The following is a 24,840-nucleotide window of genomic DNA, read 5'->3' on the forward strand; positions in this document are numbered from 1 at the left end:
GTCCACAGTGACTCGCAGAGCCCGAGGAACCAAGGATTTATATTTAGTAGAATAAGCTTTGCGATTCAAAAGGGGATAGCGGCGCAGCTTGTTGCTCGCTTACCCATTATCCAGATGTAGTTCGGTTTATGTATATATAAAATGATCAATATTTTCTCTAAAAAAAAGGAACATCATCCTCCACCATAATCTCCTTTCTCATTCAATCAAAACACTGTTGTTGCCTCTTTGCAACCACCAGGGTTAACCATCATCTTCATCTCCATCCAACTATTGGTAACCTCATTATCATACGATCATCATCATCATCATCATCGTACTCAGTATATCCCACCAATAGCAAAGCTATGGTAGGGTCTGAGGAGGGTAATATGTAGACAACCTTACCTCTACCCCGTAGGAATAGAGAGGCTGCTTCCGGTGAGACCCCCGGCTCGATAGTAGTTTTGCATCAAGCCTTGGACATAAGGCACATAACAGTCAACCATCGGCACACCGGTCGATTGGTGCATATACCCTTGTCTTTCGGCTATCAACGCCACCACATGATGCCTGATTAACCTTCCGCCACTTTTAACGTTATTTTCACGAGATTAGTAAAATAACGTCAAAATTTGTGCAATTCACTTTTGCCCACCCGAGGGTTCACACATATATACATTATATGCGCGCACCGCAAGTATATGGGAAATCGGGCACTATTATAAAATCGATCACTATTATATACATTATATCACTCATTATCATACGATCACTATTATAAAATCGGGCATTTTTGACAGCCTTTTAGGTCGCAAACCGGTCGCAAAATGTCATTTGTGACTGAATAGGTGGTCGCAAAACCCATGTGGGTTACCTTGTTTCTATTCGCAACTAACTTTGATTACAAATGCCTAATTTTCTAGCAATGAGTGCTCAATTTTTTGTGGTCTGCCAACATTGGGGGTGTTATTCGGGTTGTACTTTCGGGTTTTGGGTTTCCCGGGTCAGGTTCCTCGGGTCGCGAAATTTATTTCGAGTACTCATACCTGACCCTAATCTCCCCTGCTTATTCAGGTTCGGGTTTTATGAGTACGGGTTAATCAGGTTTCAAATATTTGACCTAAAAATAATATACATATGCTAAAATTCAAGAAAATATATCACATTCAAATTTTAACTTACATAAGCAGATAACAAATCACATAGTCCAATCGAAAGAGTATTGCGAATGATTCAATTGATGGAATGAATAACCGATCGAATTATGAATGGAGCCTGAATAACCGATCTATTGATTGAATAAATAGTCATATATAATCGATGAAATTAATGAATGTTGGAATAGTAATCGATGTATGGGTTGGGATCGGAATGAAATAGGTGACTTAAAAAGGAATTGGATAGACAATGATATTCGTTGAATAAGCTAAGGCAAGAGATACAATAACTAAACATAATACTTAGTCAAACAGGTTATTCGGGTTTACCCGAAACCTATTAAAAAGTACTAGGTACTCGACTCGTATTAGTTCGGATTGTACTCGAGTTTGTTACATTCGGGTTCGTGTTTCATAAGTATGGTTACTTTTGAGTTCGGATTAATAGTTTTTCCGACCGGGTTGCGGTTAAAAATGACAACCCTAGCCACCATCATGGAAGTCAGACTAACTCCCTCGCTTGTCTCATCAATACAACCTTCGTATATGACACAAAAGTTCAAGCTCAACGGGATTATCTCCATCCTCCCCGTGATCCTATTCATTGTCCTCCACCACCTGTGGTTCCTAGTCCATGAATGTTGGTCACTTGGTCAATCCACACCTCTTTAATTATCACATATTTCATAGGGATACATTCTCCATCATTACTTCACCACCATGAACACCAAAAATATTAGGAAGAAGATGTTTGGAAAACACCAATGTAGCCACTAGAAATTACCCCTATCAAAATGTCTAGAACATGTCTCATATTAAGAGCTTAACTACTTTTAATACGTAGACGGTGACCGCATGTATCATAAAGCAACAAAATTTGAAATGTAAAGTATAGTGAAGATATTAAGGGTATGTTTGATAAAGAGCTTTTAGAAGCTTTTAAGAGCTTTAAGCTACAAGCTTTTAAGAAAAAAAAAACTCATATTTATTGAAAAGTCTTGTTTGGTTAGAGTAGCTTTAAGCTTTTAGGTTAGGAGAAAAAGCTTGAAACTAAAAGCTCCAACTAGTAGCGTTTAGAGAAAAGCTACAAGCTTTTGGTATTTCATATTTACAATTTTGGTACTTGAACTTCCATCACGTTTTGTTAATTCATATAATAATTACATATTTAACCCTTATTCAAAACCAACTACCCTCATGACTTTTTAAAAGGCCATAACTTTTTCACATGTTATTTTTTTTAAAATTACATCATAAAAACAAGCATTTTATTTTTCTTAAATTTGAGTATCATATTGTTATAATTCTATACCTTAAAAAATTAATATATTATTTGATTATTGGTCGGGATCGACAAAAATTCGAGTCAGGAAACCCGGGTCATGTGTAAGACCAAATTAGGGTCAAAACGAGTCAATGCAAAAGGGTTAATTTAGTTCAGTTCACGCTGGTACAGTTTTGAGTCGAAAGGGGTCAAGTCAGAATAGGTTTTGGATTAGAACAATGCATCGCGCGAGCACCCAGCTAATTTTATTAAAAACTCCAGCTACTCTACCAAACACCTAAATATTCTAAAAAGCTTCAACTAACAGCTACCAGCTAGTTTTACCAAACATATTCTAAATTAATTATAGCAATTAACCTTTTCCTAGTAGCAATAAACCAGGCTAATAATTTAAATTAAGTACTTCATACAATCAAATTTGACAACAAAAAAAATGTTGGATACATTATACTTTTCTGAAGAAACAGAGTACAAATAAATTAAAGAGCACATTTTCCAGAAAGGAAAAATAAAATAAAATAACAGAACAGGATAAGATATTTATTTATTTTTGATAATTAGATAAGGTATATATATTTGAACGATTGAGATAAGATATTGGGAATCCCTGATGACACAATTGGTATGGGCATATAGCAAATGGTGAATCATGTAATATTTTATTTGGTAGCCAGTCCAAACACATGACCAGGGAAGATCCATCTTAAAAGAAGGGGCAAAACACCACTCAACTTGGTCAATAATATTTAGTTCTTTTATTTTTGTTAGTAATATTTTTATTATATTTTATTATAGGTTATGAATCATTCCCAGTATAACTAATATATACACATGGGCAAGTGCAGTACATATTGTAAACGACATGTACAAATGTTATTCGAGATCGGCTCATAAAATGTTTCAAACAAAGTAAGCTTAAATCGAGACTAAATTGAAGTTCATTTAATAAACAGACTCAAGAATAAACTTCAAATTAATACCGAGTTTGACTAGACTCTTAGGCATTAACAAGATTGTCAAAGATAAACTAGATAACAAAACTCGTCACGTTAGTATTTTATATGGTTATTAAACTTCAAAAGATTTATAACGCGTAACAAGAAAAGGTATACGAGTTATTTAAACATATGATGTATAAGCAATAAAAGCAATATTCAAATCAAATCAAAAAATAATTTAATCTTTGAACGGTTGTCCATCTCACGCGTTTATATCTTTGAAGACGACCATAATACAATCGGACGTACAGCGGACTCCACCAACACCCATTTGAAGGACGACTCACATTAGCTATGGGCGGAGGAAAGAATCCCCAGATGTGGATAGTCTAAACCATTTCTTGAAAATTGATCCATATTTTATTTTTTTTTATTTATTATCAAACTTAGCCGCCAAATCAAGTATTTTAGACTTTTGGTAATTGCGAAATGGATTTCTATATATTTAAAATTCATTGAACTTGCTTGAAAATACAAATCAGAATAAACTGCTATTAAAACCGTGTGTAGTTGGGCAATGTAAATAGGCGTTTTGACCTAAAATGTCGGGAACCACCCTATGTGCAAATTTACGACTACGCATGGTCTAATACACCCCTTGTGTTAAAGGCGTAAAAATGCAAAGGAAATAATAACTAGTTTGTTTGACTCAATTACAATCTTTTGTCCATTTAAACCATTAACAAAAGGAACTGAAAAGGCTTATACAAACGAAAAATAGACGTTAAAACATTGTAGCACGTACATCCGTATTTCTAAACAAAAATTACAATAAAAAGAAAGGAAAACTAAAATTATTTATTATATATCTAAAAATCATATTTATGGATAGCAATCAAATAAGAATAAGAATGAACATAATTATTGTTTCCAATACGTACAGATTCAAAATATTGAAAATAACCTAAACATAATCATCACTTCATAATGATTGATTAAATAAAAATAGTAATGAGTTGGATTAAATAATATGGAAGTGAAGTATGATAGAACCGGTTAAAAGTAAAAATAAATGAAAACCTAATGAGGTATTTGTTATGTAACAACGGATTGTTAGTATGAGCATATACATATAATAATAGAGAGAGAAAATATTTTGTTTCTTATTGATATACATAACCAAATATAAGATACATCTGTTTATATAGCGTACACTTTATTATTTGGAGAAATTATGTACTATCTTCGTGTATGACTAATAGTACATCATCTTGTAAATAAGTGACTTGTAGTGTCTCATCTTGTAAATAAGTACCACAACATCTATGACTTTGCTAAATTACATTCCCTGCATTAACATAACTAACCGAACCTTTTTTTACGGGTTAGTAAAGTATAAACTCATATCTTTCATATCTTGAATGTATCAAAATATTTATGTTTAGCTCATTTCGTAGCCTCTTCACTTGAAACAAGTTATATCTTATCTATAAATATATATAAATAATATATCTAGTTGTGTATAACTAGCAAGAAATATTGCACCAATTGCAATAAACTGTAGTACTTCTTGACCAAGAGGATGGATATAGAATTAGAGTTCTTGATTGAGATGAACTTCATTCATGCTCCAATATTTTATATATGAAGTTTGATTGATAAAAATATCATTATAGAAATGCTCTATACGCATACCATCTCTTTATAAGATACAATGCAATCATCAACATGATATTATTGGTTTAATATTAAATTATTCCATACATGGATCAAATATATCATATTCATATCTCTTTTCCAAGAGATAATCACAGAGTTGATTATATCATTTCTGACTCGACTTTTATAGTTCACGTATAGAACTTGTTAATTTTATATAATAAATTTCTTGAGATTTTAGCTTAAATGTTTCATGCACGTATAATTTGTCATGAACTTCTTTCTATGTTAACCAATCATGTATACAATATACGGCTCAAAAGTTTTTGCAATCCATCATGGATTTCCTTCCATGTTAACCAATCATGTACACAAATTTACTCTTCAAGAGTTTGGCACATAAACTTCATCTGGTTAGCACATTCTTTTCTCTGTCATATTTAAAGATGTCATCAAGAATTATTTTAATTGAATTCCATATTGTACCATTCTTATACATAGTTTATTCAATATCACCATATGCTTATTAATGCATAGGAATTACATCCTTAAGATGCTTACTTTTAACCAATAAATTGTGTTAGGAAACTCACCACGAGTTCCACATATATTCCATTCAACAATGTATACAAGAATAATATGTACTCGGATCCAAATTTATATAATACAATCATATCGTTCTCGAGAACTTATTATATATGATTTTGACAATTTAAATCATTCAAGGATATTTTTCATTATCATAATATTTATCAGATGCATATCATTTCTCTCTTATATTACTAGATTAAATTGTGTTACATCCACCAATAGAGAATATATGTCCTCATCGTTTCTATTTTTCTTATCACGCTTTCGCAGAAAAGACTCTTTTATATCTAATATATATTACAACAATTAATTGTATGGACCACTTGTCCAAAAACTAGCGGATTCGTGAGAGAATTCAATTATGCATCATTTGCATCTGTTCATTTTGGCCAATCATTTTAATATCTCATTTATCGGCATAACTTAGTTCTTGATCCTCAACGTTTTCATTATTTCGAGCTCTATACAAAATTATCAACGACGTCGATTTTTTTCTATTCCATATATATCTAGACATGATATATTTTGTTGAGATCTGTTTAATTTTCAGGTACCTAAGGTTCTCTTCTATAACCATCATGTCTATCGTCTCTTAAAGAGAATCTTTCATTATACCTCGACTTGACCATTTTCATTATTTGCTCCATCTTCAAGGATTTCTATTCTTGAAACGAATAGTCTAACACGCTTCAGGCGTGTCATAGACTCATTACCAGTGTATGGTTATCCTTTTAATAACATTTATTGGAGCAATAGCAGTTATTATATGTGACTTAGCTAGTCACTCTATTTAGGTAAGTGAATGCACCTGGTAGTTAATTTGCTAATTCTTGTAAATGAATTTTTTTCTTCTTGTTTGAACTTTTTAACTTAAGGATCAACATAATGATAATTCATTACAATTTTTAATTTTCCAACTGCTTCTTATTTCCCGCTCATGTCGGAAATATTATTTGGTTTAAGTGAAAATCAATATTGAGTCGTAAACGAATCCCACGTTGATGACTCTTAATTCATAATTATCAATACTTTTTCATATCCAACATATATTCCCAACCTTCCTTGATGTCTCATATTTGTGCATTGTTGTGGAGTAATTGCAATGTGTTATGCACTTTTAAAAACTATAAATGGGAAATATTTGGTTCCTGACCGAAAACCAATTGTAATGGGGATGAAGTATTATAACTTATTGGCCTTATGTGAATTAATATTACCTTGTATAAAAACACATGTTCCAACAAACAAATATGAACTTTTGCTCTCATGGTTATTGGATTTGCAATCAATCCTTGATGTTTGTTCATCGTCTTGGTCAAAGGCAATTTTTGTAACAACAGTGGTTGCCTGTAGCACTTATTCCAACAATCATTACTAAAATGGGAATTATGATCACCACATTTATCAAAATAGTCTAGAATAATGTGCTTGCTATCAGCGAAGTTATAAATTACGCAAACTTCAGGTTGAGAATTTAATAACTATTTAGATGATGCATCGATTTTAAAACACTAAATGGCATCATGTCATTCTGTCATTTAGATAGTATATTAGATATTTGCACCCAATTTAGTTGGGTAATAATTAAGTTATGTTGAGAACAAACATTGTATGTTTACTTAGTATGAAGAATCTTCTGGTTCTTCAATATTTTCACATCATCAACGGCTTGGAATGGTCTAATCGGTCAAGCCAATATATTAAACGATCATGATCCATAAATTTCTAGCTTATGATCATATATGCTTTAGTTTCATTCGTGTTTGTTTAATATACGCCATAAAATATGAGAGAATAATGTATTATCATTTCAAACATTCATGTTTAAAACATGTTTTACGTATTGTATTCTCATATAATCATTCCCTTGCCACTTCTTGTGGTCACTTTTAATATTAATATGGTTGATCTAATTAATAATGCGAGAGTCATTACAATCTCTTTAGTAACCATGATCATGACTTTTATAATGTTCATTATGTTATCACATTCACTTTAAGGAATGAATTAGAACCACACAACTTTCAAGTTGTGGTTACTTCAATATGCTACTTCATGAGCATCTATAAGGTATGCTAAATGGAAAATGTTTTATTCAATTATTTTCTTATAGATAATCTTCTCATCGCATAACATCAACTGGGAAGTAATTGTGATTGAGTAATGCTCATTTTTCCAAAATCTTTCTAACTTTATGTTAGTTTAAAATGAATTTAAGAAGTGTGACACACGAGGTATCATTTATTTACATTAAATTATTTCAATAAACTAGTGGATCTTTCACAATAAGCATAGCATGCTTATAATCATTCACGAGATTGATTATAAAACACAAGTTAGTTTTTTTTGTTTCATTATTCAATGCGTTATAATAAATAATGTATAACATATAAAGGATATATAACGTAAAGTTAAAATCATGTGATTCTCAACATAACAACATATCATCATATAAACAAGTTGCATTCTTGCAACATATTGAGAATATTAACTAATAAGTCACACGTTATACCATCATATAACAGGTTGAAGATAATCATAAAACATATCGAAAACAAGTCACAAATTCGTTACCAATAATATCTTTAATAAAATTGCAATTGTGATATTTTATAAATAAAACCACTACACATCAAATTCAATAAAAGATATACTTTATCAATATATGGAGAATGTGTTCATAATAAGAATTATATAACAGTGTATTTAATTTGTTTTAATGACATGAACTAGAAAACCAAGCAAGTATAAACATACTATCTTTTATTTGTTATATAATATCATAACCATTACTGATAAATAAGGTTTAGTGAAAAAGCTAGTAAAAAAGAACATTTGGTTTGGCCTTACTCTACATATCAATGTTTAATTAAAACCAAACTATATGCCAAAAGTTATGATAAATATGATTGCATATAAAATGATGTAAATCTCAAATCAAGTTAACCCGATCACACAGTATTCAAATTGAATAATGAAATAATATTATTGAACTCATAACACAATAGCCCTTCGTGATTTACATATAGTATACTTATATTGCTTTTTAAAATATTCACAAAATTGTTAATGAATTTAGCATACCAAATTATATGACTTTAAATCACATACACTTATTTTTATGCAATATCAAATTTGACGTAGATAGCATGATGAAATTAGACATAGATAGCATGATCATTGTTCGTTTAGACATAAGCAAATCAAGTTTTAACTTATATGTTTAGCAATTAAACAAATGCTGTGACTAAATAATTATACAACTCATATGTGCCAATAAATTTGATAATCATCTTTTAATGTTAACTAGTAAATGACCCCGCGTTTTCCGGCTGGTCTAACGACTTTTAAATAGTTATTTAGATCAGTAGCAGTTTGTGTCATCTGATTCAAAGTGTTTTGCTTGGTTCTTTGACGTCTAGCCGCATTCAATGGCACCTCTTTTTCGCCTCGTTAACGGTTATAAGCCTTTTATAGTGACAGATGACGACACTTCGACCGTCAAGGTGTTCCAAATCATGCATATCCATAATTAGACAATATGACTACAGTTTTTTTGTAAGTTACCATTAAGGGATTTAACTATATCTGGTTAAAATTTTACTTCAATAAAGGTTTAGATCTTAAAATTCTAACTGATTCATCACAATCCTTGGAAAAATATAATTATATTTTTTATTATTATTGGACGCACCCTTCATCTTCTTCAATTCACTGCGTCAACAACTAACACCAATAACACTTACCATCCATGGCACCAATAACATTGACCATCCATCGATACCTGTGTCTTTTGTATGGAGCCGCATGTTGGTTAGCAAAGAAACCCATCTGGAAACCGAAAGGGTGTCCAAATCCTCTCTCTGTCGTTGTGAACCATCACCAACACCATGTCACCATCGTCATCATCTCTAGATCTGTTGTAGCGGCCTTCGGAACCAAGTGACCGGAACTGCCATCATGGTGTTGCTGCTGCGACGGGCCTCTATTTAGAACCGAAAGTGAGGCCGGGATGGAAGGAAGAAGCTCGAATGGATGAGTGTTGCATGGTGGTGGTTGTCAACATCTCCGGTGGTCGGAGTTCTGCCGGTATTACCGCGGGAATTTTGTAACTTGTAACTGCCACTTTGAAATTCATACCGGTTTGCACACCTGTAAAAAGTTAACTGGCTCAACTCATTTGCTGATACTAACAGTACAATTAAAATATAATAACTGTTATGAACAATGGGCATATGTGAGATAACAGAAAGTTACCAATTAATATATATATATATATATATATATAATGTCATAAGTTTAGGTTATGTGTGTTCAATTTTTTTTTCATGCAAATCAAACTTAAATACATTTATATAATACATGTGATAATTATTTTAAAACTAAATACATAATTAATTTGTTAACTAGTACATTTGAAACTCAATTATTATGCGACAAATAATAATACGAATATGAAACATCAAATGCATTATATAGATGTTAATAAAATGTTATTAATAAACTAATATGCATCTCAAGAGCCTCGTTGTTAAAGTAATCTAAAAATCTTACAATTATTTTTTATATCCAATTTTTATATATAGAACAAACCCTAGTGTTTTTTTAGTCCTCCGACTCAAAGCAAACCATTTGCCTCAAAATAAATACAAATCCATAACAAAAAAACGTGAGTTGCAAAAATATAGGAGTCTACCAATTTAGTGATTTAATCAGTCAAGTATGTGCTTTGGCTCCTTTCGATAATTTAATATTTTAATATAATATTGGTGTTTATGTTCCTTGAGAATTAAAACTAGCATAACTACCATAATACATCATACAATCTCCCATCCGATGATAATAAAATAAAATGAACTCATTATTTGATTGACAAAAACAAATAAACAAAGTATTTAATATTAAAATACAATATCAAATACTCGATAATATAAATTGAAATTCACAACATCTGCATGGCTTTTTCATCATAATACATATATGACATGATTAAAAAGAACTTCAAAGATTTCAAATTTTAGTTTAAGAGATTTTATGATTAGAAAAACATTTAAGATTGTTTGATCTAAATAATCAATTTGATCTAAAGAGATTTTATTAATCCAATATTACTTTTAAAAACTGTTAGTGGAGATATATAATTATATGCTATGATTGTTTTATGATAACAAAAAAATTTAACTAGTCAACCAATATATCATTACCTATAAGTAATATAAGATTAATAAATATGAAATCCATGAAGAAGACTTACTTGTAAATTATATGATCCACATGTCTAGATAAGGAGGAAACTATATTCTAGTTATCGTCTTATGGTATTCTGATTTCACAAGACTTTTCCAAATGGTAACGACGTATGACGTTAGTAATATGGTGAAATAGAGTTATGCAAAGACGAGATTTAGAGTCGTGCTGATAACGTGTTATATAACGGACTATTAGTATGAGCATATACATATAATAATAGAGAGAATAGAGGGAAAAAATATTGTTTATTATTGATGTACATAACCAAATACAAGATATATCTATTTATAAGGACATTGCATTAATACAAAGGTAATGAATAGATGGAGATTATGCATGTGGAGAGTCACTATATTAAAATGTATTCATAACAGTGTTACCGTATTAGTAGAAATATATTTTCACAAGGTAAAAAGGTGATATGCACGACTTACAACCCACTAAGCTTTAATTGTTGACACAAACCTACTTTCACAAAGTGCAAACTCTCGTAACATGAATTACAATTTTTATTTTTCGAACACAACATGAATTACAACTCAAAATATATACCTAAGACTAATTCTCTCAAGCGTTTAATAGTTTTTTTATTATTTCAACCAATATCGTTTATGAGAGTCATTATAAATTTTAGGGTCGAAGACAAGAAAAACATTCGCCTTAAACAAAAGGGTTTTTATTGTTTTAAGCTTTAAACAAATAAACTTTTAAATGAACTTATTGGGTTATTATTTGAGTTGTAAAAAGAATTCTTAAAGAATGGGCTTAAATGAAAAGTCCAATTCGGTTTAAACATTAAGAAAAAATAAATCGGGTCTACCAAACTGATCGGGCAGGGGAGGTTAACCAAATCGAGAACCAACTTGACCAAATCGAAATTAACCAAAAAACGGTTATCGGTTATTTTTTTGTGCTCTTGGTAACGAACGATTCATATGTTCTTTATTTCTTATTTTTATACTATCATTTCATGTATTCTGTATTTTATACCATTGTTTCATGTATTTATACCACAATTTCGTGTCTTTATATATCCATTTCATTAACTAACACTTTCATTCTATGTATTTATGCACCCATTTAATTTACTTATAAGTTAAAATGTTAGCCAAAATTTGATTTTGCTTATTAGTAGAAATTAAATGAACTGAAAAGCGAAACATTAACTAAAAACCGAATAATTAATTTGGTTGAGGCTATTAAGTATTAACCGAATTGAATCATGCACACCCCTATTTTCAAGTGTTTTATTGTTTTCTTTTGTGTGTTTTTGTTGCTATTAGATATAAGATGCTCAAATATTCATTTCCTCTCTTTTAAATAAGAAGGAAATCAAGAAAAAGCCATTAAGATACATGACTTCAAGCATGTTTGAAATTTGGGTTTGAAAACACCTTATTGGCTTTTTCAAAAAAGCGAATAAATTAAATGGTGTTTGGCAATCATAAAAATTTCTTTTATTTTAATTTTTTGAAATGGTTAAAATGCAGTTTTTTAAAGCCCCAAATCTGGGCTTTTTCAAAATGACTTTTTGAAAAATGGCTTTTTCAAAATGACTTTTTGAAAAAACCAATAAGTCAATAAGCAGTTTTCAAACTCAGTTCTAAACATGCTCTTCATATCATAAACCGATTTGATACTCCTTTCTAACCACTATCTATACTCCTACTCCTAAACTACCTTATAAGATAATCTACTCTCATGTTATGACTTGAATCCTGATTTTCACTTAAAAAACTAGAGCCTTTACCACCAAGGCTAGAATGACTCTAACATCAACGCTCTGAGTTTGTAGTCGTGAGTCGGAGGGGAGCCACGTCTTTAATTACCGTTGTAAAGATATTCTAGCCATTAATCGTGAGTCATGCCTTTATCACCCAGACACCTGTAAGGCCCCGTTACCGGTAGCCCTACTTTGGTGTTGGATTTACTCATAAACACAGTTCTAAATCAGAGTTAATTAAAACATTGGCGGAACATTAAAACTTCAACCATAATATGTTACATAACCTTCAAATCTTGTCTTATAAAACATTCATAGTCATTTAAAACAAAACATAGTCTTTAAAACATCACAACATTTCTTCGAGATGCCAATCTCGTCGATTCCATGCCATGTGTCTTCAATCATGCTAGCTGCCTCAACCTATTTGCATGCGTGCATACTAAAAGTCAGCTACGCTGAGTGAGTTCTAGTTAATCACATAACTTCCTTTACATACACATACACGTGCCCGTAGGTACGCATTACATACTTAACTTGTCCATCAATCTTTTATACACATAAATATCTAACCTTACGTTATAAAGAGCATTCGCCCTACATACCTCGGATATTATTAGGGTCTGATACCCTCCATCCTCGGATATTATTAGGGTCCGGTGCCCTCCATTCTCGGATATTATTAGGATCCGGTACCCTTCATCCTCAGATATTATTAGGGTCCGGTACCCTTCATCCTCGGATATTATTAGGGTCCGGCACCCTTTCTTCCAAACCTTTTTAACATACTTTTCTATATACATAATCGTAAGTTTCATACATACATCATTCATTCTTCATCTTACAACATACATATAACATCAACCATTTCCTGGCAATACATGCAATTCCGAAGATCGTTCATGTATCGACAAGAAACCATTCATACATTTCACATAATACATATATGGCATACACTTATCACTTAGGATAAGTGTATTAACTAATCACATCGAGTATGCACACAGCCCCGAAAACATAACAAGTAATGGGGCTAGAAACTCACCTGAAGTCGGTTACGTTCACCGTTAATAGTTATTCCTTTCTTCAGTTGGGCACGGCTAATTGTATAACAATTACTCGTATCAATTATCTATCACTAGCCATATCACGTTTCTATTCTAATTATAACCCTCAACGGACGGGGGTCCGGGGGCAGCGCCCCTGGCAGCGGGGTCTAGGGGCGGCAGCCCCTAACAGGGTCCAAGGGGCAGAGCCCCTGGCTGGGGTCGAGCTGCCAGGTCAGCTTGGAAAAATTTTATTTCCATTAACCGTCGTAACACATTTTCCATTACAATTTTGAATCATTAATTAATTCACTAACTCAAAAGTTCAAGGGCTTAATTGTAATTAATTCATTCTTTTCTATGTCCGGGGACTGTTCTGTCATTTTATCAAAGTCTAGTTCGTTAATAAGCTCTTTAGCGAATTGGGGTTCATTCGTTACTTCTGCCTTCCATAACGAATTGGCAAATTCGTTATTTCATAACGAATTGGCCTTTTTAGGTTTTTCGTCCCGTTCGATCCAGATCTGAGCTAGGGTGACCCCTAAGCTCATCATAGGTTTGGTTTATACCCAATTCCACCCGGATCTCGTGACTTAAACGGTTTAACGGTGTCGACTCGTTATTTCGTGACTACATCTAACGGGTTAAGCTCATACAATATTAAACTATCATTACCTCGGGTCGGTGCTCGGTTTCCTTCTTGGTTTCGGCTAGAGAAAAGGGAAGAACTAGAGAGAGATCTTAAGTGTGTGTTTTGGGTGGTGTATGGAATATGTGTGAATGAGGATTAAATGGATATTAAGGGTTTATATATTTATGGATCATGGGCTTAAGCCCATGGTCTTTCCTTCTTTCTTTCCTAACCCAAGTCCATAACCCATATTCATTTACCCAACACTAGCCCAACTAGTATTCTATTTATCTAAACCGATAACGACCCACTATAAAATAACGAAATTTATTTTATTATAATAACCAAAAGTAGGATGTTACAAGTCTTCCCTCCTTAAAGAGGTTTCGTCCCCGAAACCTAACTATTACATAAACAAATTCGGGTAAAACTTGCGCATCTCATCCTCAGCTTCCCAAGTGGTATCTGAACCTTTGCGATGCTTCCATATCACCTTCACTAAAGATATAACCTTGTGACGAAGTTGTTTCTCCTTGCGGTCGACTATTTCGATCGGTTGCTCAATGTAGTTCAATTGTTCATCAATCTCAATGTCCATCAATGGCATATGAGACGTGTCATCAGCTAGGCATTTCCTTAGGTGAGAAACATGGAAGGTTGAATGAATTCCTTCTAACTCTTCTGGCAAGTCCAGCTTATAAGCCACTTCACATAAACGATCTATAATCTTAAACGGTCTAATGTACCTTGGACTCAACTTTCCCCTCTTCCTGAAACGAATGATTCCTTTCCAAGGCGAGACCTTTAGCATCACATTATCACCAACGTTAAACTCAATCGGTCTTCGTCGCTTATCAACATAAGACTTTTGTCTGTCTTGAGAAGCCTTCATTCTTGCTTTAATCTGATCGAACCTTGAAGACGTTTCCTGGACAACTTCTAAACTTCCCATTTCTTTCTGACCAATCTCTCCCCAACACACGGGAGTTCTACATCGTCTACCATAAAGCATCTCAAACGGTGGCATACCAATAATTGAATGGTAGCTGTTGTTATAGGAGAACTCTGCTAGATGCAGATGATCATCCCAACTCCCTCTAAAGTCTATAACACAAGCACGTAGCATATCCTCAAGGGTTTGGATCGTCCTTTCAGACTGTCCATCTGTTTGAGGATGAACCGCCGTACTGATGTTCAATCTTGTTCCCATAGCTTCATGGAATTTCTTCCAAAACCTCGAAGTGAATCGAGTAACCCTATTAGACACGATTGATAATGGCACTCCATGCTTGGCCAAAACCTCTTTTATGAACAAACTTGCTAACGTTTCTGACGAGATGGCCTCTCGTATGGGTAGAAAGTGAGCACTTTTGGTCAAACGGCCCACTATCACCCAGATGGTATCATGATGCTTAGCTGTACGAGGTAGCTTAGTTATGAAATCCATGGTGATGTGTTCCCATTTCCATTCTGGTATCTCTAGAGGCTGCATCTTTCCATAGGGTTTCTGGTGCTCTGCCTTGACTTGTAAGCAAGTTAGGCACTTACTGACATAATCTACTACATCATTCTTCATGCCTGGCCACCAGTAATCTCTTTTCAAATCTTGGTACATCTTCGTAGTTCCTGGATGAATTGAATATCTTGACTTATGAGATTCATCTAAGATTCGACCTCTGAGATCTCCATGGCGTGGGATCCACATACGGTCAAACCTAGTTTTAACACCATGAGTGTTTTCCATCAACTCGTCTTTCTGACCGAAAATTCTTTCTTTCTTCACTAGCCCTTCATCTACCAGCACCTCTAATTGTAATTAATTCATTCTTTTCTAAGTCCGGGGACTGTTCTGTCATTTTATCAAAGTCTAGTTCATTAATAAGCTCTTTAACGAATTGGGGTCATTCGTTATTTATGTCTTCCATAACAAAATGGCTAATTCGTTATTTCATAACGAATTGGCCTTTTTAGCGAATCGGTCCAATTCGTCCGGTCTGTCTAACGAATTGAACTCCTTGGCGAATTGAACCCTTATGAAGAACCAGTCCTCATAACGAATTAAACCTTATACCGAACTGGTCAACAAGCGAATTGAACTTAATGAACTGAAGCTAGTTCTTCAGTATTTCCTTAACGAATTAGTACACGAATCAAAGCTAGTTCGTTAGACCTCCGTCAGCGAATTAGGTTTAGGTCAGGGAATGTTAGAAAATTCCCTAACACCTCCTTACCTCGTATTAACTTTTCCGGCGCCGCCATTGCCGGAAAGCCGCCGGAAAACCGCGAACACGTCGGAAAAACGAGTTTTAGCTCGTTTACACCGTTTTTCGTCCCGTTCGATCCAGATCTGAGCTAGGGTGACCCCTAAGCTCATCATAGGTTTGGTTTATACCCGATTCCACCCGGATCTCGTGACTTAAATGGTTTAACGGTGTCGGCTCGTCGTTTCGTGACTATATCTAACGGGTTAAGCTCGTACAATATTAAACTATCATTACCTCGGGTCGGTGCTCGGTTTCCTTCTTGGTTTTGGCTAGAGAAAAGGGAAGAACTAGAGAGAGATCTTAAGTGTGTGTTTTGGGTGGTGTATGGAATATGTGTGAATGAGGATTAAATGGATATTAAGGGTTTATATATTTATGGATCATAGGCTTAAGCCCATGGTCTTTCATTCTTTCTTTCCTAACCCAAGTCCATAACCCATATTCATTTACCCAACACTAGCCCAACTCGTATTTTATTTATCTAAACCGATAACGACACACTATAAAATAATGAAATTTATTTTATTATAATAACCAAAAGTTGGATGTTACAACACCGCATGAAACGCTTTAGCCTTACGGGTTGGAAGGCGAGAAAACTTATAAACTTCCAGCAAGTCACGAGTCGAGAACTCGTGAATATTTAGGACTTTACACCAACGAGTAATTAAACTCCACACCATTTGAGCAAAATTACATTAACCAAAAAGATGTTCCGCCATCTCCAAATCTTTCATACATATCGGGCAGAGCATCGAGCCAATCAAAATTGTTGCACATGGTAAGTTTATTAATTTTTTAATATAACATTTCATTTAACAATTAATCTTATTTTTCTCATACAACTTGTATTTTTTTTAACAACGGTATAGTATTAAAAGGCACGATTAGCAAGCTATTATTCGGGCAAAAAACAGAGACTATATGGCTAGAAGAGTGTTTTTCAACCCCTCAATCCGAGAAATTTTATACTTTTTCTTTCTCACATTATTAAAAAGGAATTATGACTTAGGCATGTTCTTCGAGAAAACTTTGTCATTTTGATGTTTTCAAACAACCCACCACATAGCAAACATAATTGCGTCCATAATTTCTTTCTTAGCCAAATTTAACGTCAAGTTACCAAGCCAATTCATAAGATCTAAATGGAATCTCAATACCAGGAAATTTAATTCTAACCATTGTTCATTCAAGTCCCAAATCGTTTTAACTAAATTACACTCACCAAGCACTTTAAAATTTGTTTCTAATCCATTCGAACGCAGTGGACAATCAGTAGTCGAAACATCAACACCCTTGGAAGCCAAATTCATATTTTTTGGGATACAATAACCTAGCACCCTCCACCCACAAATATTGATTTTTGGGGTAAGTAGGATAACCAAATCGTTTAACTCTGACCATTTGTAAAAGTTAACTCATCAATTCGCTCTTTTACTCCACTAATCAAGAATTCGGTCATACCCTCCATCGACAATACCTATTTGTCTCTCTCATGCTAAAGAGAGACTCCTTCAATCAACTTTTGAAATTCAGTGAATTTAGACATTTCCGCACCCCCTTAAGGCTCCTGATGCCACTCTCACATATTACCTACCACCCTTTGTGCAACATCCCGTTTTATCGTTTCGGTTAATAAATAAAAATATGAGTTATTATGAGTCGGGCTAGTTTTGGGTTAAATAGATATGGGTTATGGACTTGGATTTAAAAGGAAGGAAGAAAAGACCATGGGCTTGAGCCTATGGCCCATAGTATATAAACCAAACTTATGCATTAATCCATTCATTTCCCACTAGCTCCATACACCATCAAAAACATATACTTAGCTCTCTCTCATCTTGCTTTATCTCTCTAGCCGAAATCACTAAGAGAAACCGAGCATCAACCAGAGGTAATGATAATATGATAGTTTATGAACTCAAACCCGTTAGATTTAGTCACAAAACGGCGAGCTGACACCGTTAAACCGTTAAAGTCATGAGATCCGGGTGGAATCGGGTATAAACCAAACCTAAGATGAGCTTAGGGGTCGCCCTAGCTCATATCTGGATCGAACGGGATGAAAAACGGTGAAAAACGGTGGAAAACGAGTCAGGTCTCATTTTTCCGGTGAAGCCGCGGTTTTCCGGCGACGGCGCCGGAAAGGCGGCGGGTACGAGAATGATGTGTCAGAGAATGTTTCTGACATTCTCCAACCTAAACCTAATTCGTTAACGGGAAGTTAACGAATTAGAGGTAATTCATTAATAGGGAGTTAACGAATTAGAAGCAATTCATCAAGTGATTCGCTAATGGAATCTTAACGAACTAGCCTTAGTTCGTACCCAGATTCATTAACGAAAAGATAACGAATTAACCCCAATTCGTTATGACCATTCGTTAAAAGAAGATAACAAACTAGAAGGTTCAATTCGTTACAGAGGGATCATTCGCTATGAGGTTCAATTCTTCAAAGGACTAGTTCATTATAAGGTCCAATTCGTCAAAGGACCAGTTCGTTATGATGATTTAATTCGTTAAGAACCAATTAACTGTAACACCCCGACCAAAGGCGGATTATACATCGGGGCGCCACATATTGTTTCATTACTCGTGACACTATTGGGTGTCAATATTTAATAAATACATTCATTCGCGCACGCGCAGGGTAAACACAAGATAACATAGATCATTAAAAATCAATATATTATAAATCATAATATTCGAACAGCAATAACTTGTCTTGATACATTTTAATCTAGGTCCAAAAGTAAAAACGTCCTACGTGTCCACAAGCTCCAAAACAGCTACTGCAAACCTGAACATGTGTTAAAATAAACGTCAAACACTTGCGTGTTGGTGAGAAATCAAGTTTAATACAATACATAGATAACAATAAATCTACGCGCAACATGTGTATGTCTGGTTTTCAACAAGGGTGTAATCCGATCGGGACCAACTCTAAGATTCATAGACTGGCAGTGCTCACAATTGAGCTCACAAACAAGACAAACTGTGCATGTGTAAACAAAAGAGAAAATCATAAACGATAGTTCTCCCGTGTTCATCTAATGGTACCATGAGAACTGCGGAATAGACCGACAAGACGGTTAATGATCCACACATACAAATAAACAGCCAAGTCTACGTCCTCAACACATGGGATACTGCGCGACTAAAGTTCATAAACAAGTTTAAGACTAAGTTTGTATGAACACATGAACATCCCAAAACATTAAAAATAAAAAGGGATTAGGTACGAGATTACTCACTTGATAAACGATGCGGTGTAAGATAAAGCAAGAACCAACTTTAAACAAGCACAAGTTAACCTATAAATAAGATTATTGTTTTAATGATTTGTTTTAAGTCTTGATTATAAGTTTGCATAAGTAAATTATTATATATAATATATATATTACCGGAAAGCAGGGCAGAATAGAAAGGAAGACGGAGGCAGAGAGGAAGGCGGCAGAGAGAGCAAGGAGGAGGTTAAATTAAGTGTTTGTGTGTGATGGGTTAGGAAAAATAATATTATTATTTATAGAGAAACCCTAGGGAACACAATCCCTAGAAAAAGGGGAAAAGATCTCAAAAAGCAAAAGATATCAAAAGATATGGCAGCTGCAGGGGGCAAGATAAAGCTGACAGGGAACAGTAAAAAGGCATGGGCGGTTCAGATAAAGGTACTGGTCAAGCATGGAAAAAGCAGATCTCCAAAGATAATGTCAGTCACTTTTTCTGCCAACCAATGGGGTTGGTGCGCATGCTGCGCCGAAAGTAACTTTTCAGACATAAAGCAGATTAGGTCAACAGCTCAAAAGATAAGACATCACAAAAGCAAACGGCTAGATTCAAACAGAAGAAAACTCAAAGGGTTAAGCGCGAGGAGGCTGACACAGAAGGTCAAGAGAGCGCGAGCGCGAAGGCAGACAGAACTAACCTTAACGCGTCGCGGAAAGAACTACATTTCTAAGCGCGCCGCGGGAAGAATCACATTTCTTAGCGCGCCGCGGGAGGAACTAAAATTCCTAACGCGCCGCGGGAAGAACTATAATTCTTCGCGCGTCGAGGGATGAACTACGATTCTTAGCGCGCTGCGAGAAGAACTACAATCCTTAGCGCGTCGCGGGAAGAACTACCGTTCTTAGCGCGCTGCGAGAAGAATTACAATTCTTAGCGCGCTGCGAGAAGAGTTCGTCTCGCGTATTGCTAAAACAGGTGGTCTTCACGCAGGATTCCTTGTAAAGAGTCTGGCGCGTGGAGCTGCGCAGACAACCTTAGGCGGGAAGGAACAAAGGACAGAGGTTCAAGGCTTAAGGGCGGGACGGCGACAAGAGGGAAAAGAAGGCGGAAAGAGAGAAGAGAGACGGGACGGCGGGAAGGAAAAGAGAGAGAGGCGGGAAGGAAAAGTATATTATTATTATTAAAAGTAAAATATAAGTATAAATAAATATTAAATCATAAAAGAAAGAGATCGGGTCAGAGAAACGGGTACCTGGGTCGGGTCGGATCGGGGCAGATGTTACAGTCTCCCCTACTTTAAGAAATTTCGTCCCGAAATTTATCTCGAAGTAGGTTGCGCAGAGAACAGGTGCGGGTATTTGATCTTCATTTGATCTTCCCTTTCCCATGTAAACTCGGCTCCGCGCTTGGACTCCCAGCGAACTTTCACGATAGGGATGCGACTGCGCTTGGTTTGCTTTACCTCGCGATCCAAAATCTCAACAGGCTTCTCAACGAAATGCATGGATTCATCAACTTGAACTTCATCAAGTGGTATGTGAAGGTTCTCGTCAGCTAAACATTTCTTGAGATTGGATACATGGAACGTTGGATGCACATTACTGAGCGCGGGCGGCAGGTCAAGTCTGTAGGCAACTTTTCCTACACGCGCGAGAATCTTAAATGGTCCAACATATCGAGGAGCAAGCTTACCTTTCTTCCCAAAGCGGACAACACCCTTCCAGGGCGACACTTTGAGGAGAACAAGATCATCAACTTGAAATTCGAGAGGCTTCCGCCTACGATCTGCGTAACTCTTCTGTCGGCTTCTGGCAGTCAGCAGATGATCACGGATCTTGGCGATTTTATCGGTTGTCTCTTGAACAAGTTCGGGTCCTGTGATTTGAGCTTCACCCACTTCGCTCCAACAAATCGGGGAGCGGCACTTACGACCGTAAAGTGCTTCAAATGGAGCCATACCGATACTGGAATGATAGCTGTTATTATAAGAGAACTCGATCAAAGGCAGGTGCGAATCCCAATTACCTCCAAAATCAAGAACACAAGATCGGAGCATATCCTCAAGAGTTTGAATAGTTCGCTCAGACTGACCGTCAGTCTGAGGATGATATGCCGTACTCATGTCCAAGCGAGTTCCTAGCGCAGATTGGAGAGATTTCCAAAAGCGAGATATAAAACGGCCATCGCGATCGGATATGATGCTCAAAGGAGTACCATGGCGGCAGACAATTTCCTTGACATAAAGCTGCGCGAGTTGCTCAACACGGTAGTTTTCACGAATGGGCAGAAAGTGAGCAGACTTAGTCAATCGATCCACTATTACCCAAATGCTATCATGTTTGCTTGCTGTCAAAGGTAACTTGGTAATAAAGTCCATCGCTACACATTCCCATTTCCACGTAGGAATTTCTGGTTGTTCGAGCAAACCAGATGGGCGTTGGTGTTCAGCTTTTACTTTAGAACAAGTCAGGCATCTAGCTACGAACACAGCAATATCCTTTTTATACCGGGCCACCAATAAGTAATGCGCAAATCCTTGTACATCTTATCAGCGCCAGGATGAACGGAATATCGAGATTTGTGCGCTTCACTCAGGATATCAGCGCGAAGATTCTCATCAAAGGGAATCCAGATACGATTAAGATAGCAGAGAATTCCACTCAGATTGGGCACAAAATGCGCTTCCGCGCCACACGCTAACTCGGCGCGAAGGTTACCATTACTGATAGATGCGCGCTGTGCGTCATGAATGCGCGATTCAAGGTTGCTCTGAATCGGCGCAAAGTGAAGCTGGGTGCGCGGCAAAATACAGTTAAGCTGGCAGGGTTTACGGCTGAGCGCATCGGCTACCACATTAGCCTTACCAGGATGATACCGGATCTCACAATCGTAATCGCTGATGAGTTCGTTCCATCGGCGTTGTCTCATGTTAAGTTCCTTCTGATCAAAGATATGCTGAAGGCTTTTATGGTCAGTGTAGAGGATACACTTAGTACCATAGAGGTAGTGTCTCCAGATCTTCAAGGCAAAAACAACTGCACCAAGTTCGAGGTCGTGAGTCGTATAATTCTTTTCATGAACCTTGAGTTGCCTTGATGCGTAAGCGATAACCTTGCCTCGTTGCATAAGAACACAACCGAGACCTTGGTTGGATGCATCGCAATACACGACAAAATCTTCATTACCCTCAGGTAGCGCAAGAACAGGAGCTTCACACAACAAACGCTTGAGCGATAGAAAGGCTTCTTCTTGCTTCGAGCCCCAAATGTACGGTTTACCTTTGTGCGTTAGAGCTGTTAAAGGCAGTGCGATCTTTGAGAAGTTCGAAATGAAGCGCCGGTAATAACCAGCTAAGCCCAGAAAGGAACGGATCTCGGAAGGAGAGGATGGCGTAATCCAGTTCTTGATTGCTTCAATTTTGGATGGGTCGACATGAATACCCATCTTGTTAACAACATGGCCAAGAAACTGTACTTCATCCGACCAAAATTCACACTTGGAAAGCTTAGCATAGAGCTGCTCGGTTCGAAGCTTTTGCAACACCAACCGAAGATGTTGCTCATGCTCGGCCTTGGTCTTAGAATACACCAGAACATCATCGATAAACACAATCACGAATTTATCCAAGAAAGGCCTACACACCCGATTCATTAGATCCATGAAAACGGCGGGTGCGTTGGTTAAACCGAAGGACATGACCAAGAATTCAAAATGGCCATAGCGGGTTCGAAAAGCAGTCTTCGGAACATCTTCATCGCGGATGCGCAACTGGTGATAGCCAGAGCGGAGATCAATCTTGGAGAAACAAGAGGCACCTTGGAGTTGATCAAAGAGGTCGTCAATACGCGGTAAGGGATACCGGTTTTTAATGGTGAGTTTGTTCAACTCGCGGTAATCAATACACATGCGAAACGATCCATCTTTCTTTTTAACGAACAACACCGGAGCACCCCAGGGCGAAGAGCTAGGGCGGATGAATCCTTTAGCAGTCAACTCTTGAAGTTGGCTTGCCAATTCTTGCATCTCAGCGGGCGCAAGACGGTAAGGAGATTTAGCTACGGGGGAAGCACCAGGGACAAGATCAATACGGAACTCGACTTCACGAGCGGGAGGGATACCAGGAAGATCATCAGGAAAAACTTCAGGGAAATCACGCACAACAGGGATATCGCGAAGCTTCTTTTCTTCAGCAGGTTTAACCACATGGGCTAAGAATGCAATACACCTTTTCCGCAAGAGCCTTCGGGCTTCGGCGCAAGACATAAGTTTAAGACCGCGGGAGGGTTTCTCGCCGTAGATATGAAGATCACCATTTTCTCGAGGTATGCGAATCATCTTCTTGGCGCAAATAACTTCGGCGCGATTATGCGTAAGCCAGTCCATGCCAATAATAACATCGAAACTTCCAAGAGGCATGGGGATGAGGTCGATTAGAAAATCGTTTTCATTAAGGTTAAGCGTGCAATCTTTAATCACCGAGTTAATTAAAACAGTTTCACCATTAGCCAATTCAACTGAAAAATCTTCTTTTAAGTTATCGCGCGGTCGCGCAAGCTTCTGCTCGAGGGCGCGAGAGATAAAACTTCGATCGGCGCCAGTATCAAAAAGTACAGAAGCATAAAATCCGTTAAGCAAAAATGTACCATTAACTACGTCATTATTCGCTTGCGCTTGGTGCGCGGTTATATTAAAAGCTCGTCCACGCGTCACTTGGTTTGAAATCTGGTTCACCGGATTCGCTTGTGTGATTTGCACTTGTAGTCTCGGGCACGCGTTCCGGAAATGACTGGGATCACCGCAGTTAAAGCACGATCTGGGTCGTGGGTTTTGGTAGGTTGGTTGTGGGTTCTGCGGGTAGACTGGTGGTGTTGGCGCAATTGGATTGGCGGGAAGGACTCTACAGTTTTCTGCAAGGTGACCAGCGCGGCCACATCGGGTACAAAGTCGACATGGGACTTGAGGTGGGTGGTGGAGTCTACAGGTTGGGCAAAAGGGGTGGTTTCCTGTGTAAGGTTTCTTAGTTGGCGGGGCAGGGAGTGCGGGATTGGTTAAGGCATAGTTGTGGACTACAGGAGGTGTTGGGTAG

This window comes from Bidens hawaiensis, unplaced genomic scaffold (genome assembly GCF_021521415.1).
Source record: "Bidens hawaiensis isolate Kalapana, Puna unplaced genomic scaffold, B.hawaiensis_p1.1 tig00034654_1, whole genome shotgun sequence".
NCBI lineage: Eukaryota > Viridiplantae > Streptophyta > Magnoliopsida > Asterales > Asteraceae > Bidens > Bidens hawaiensis.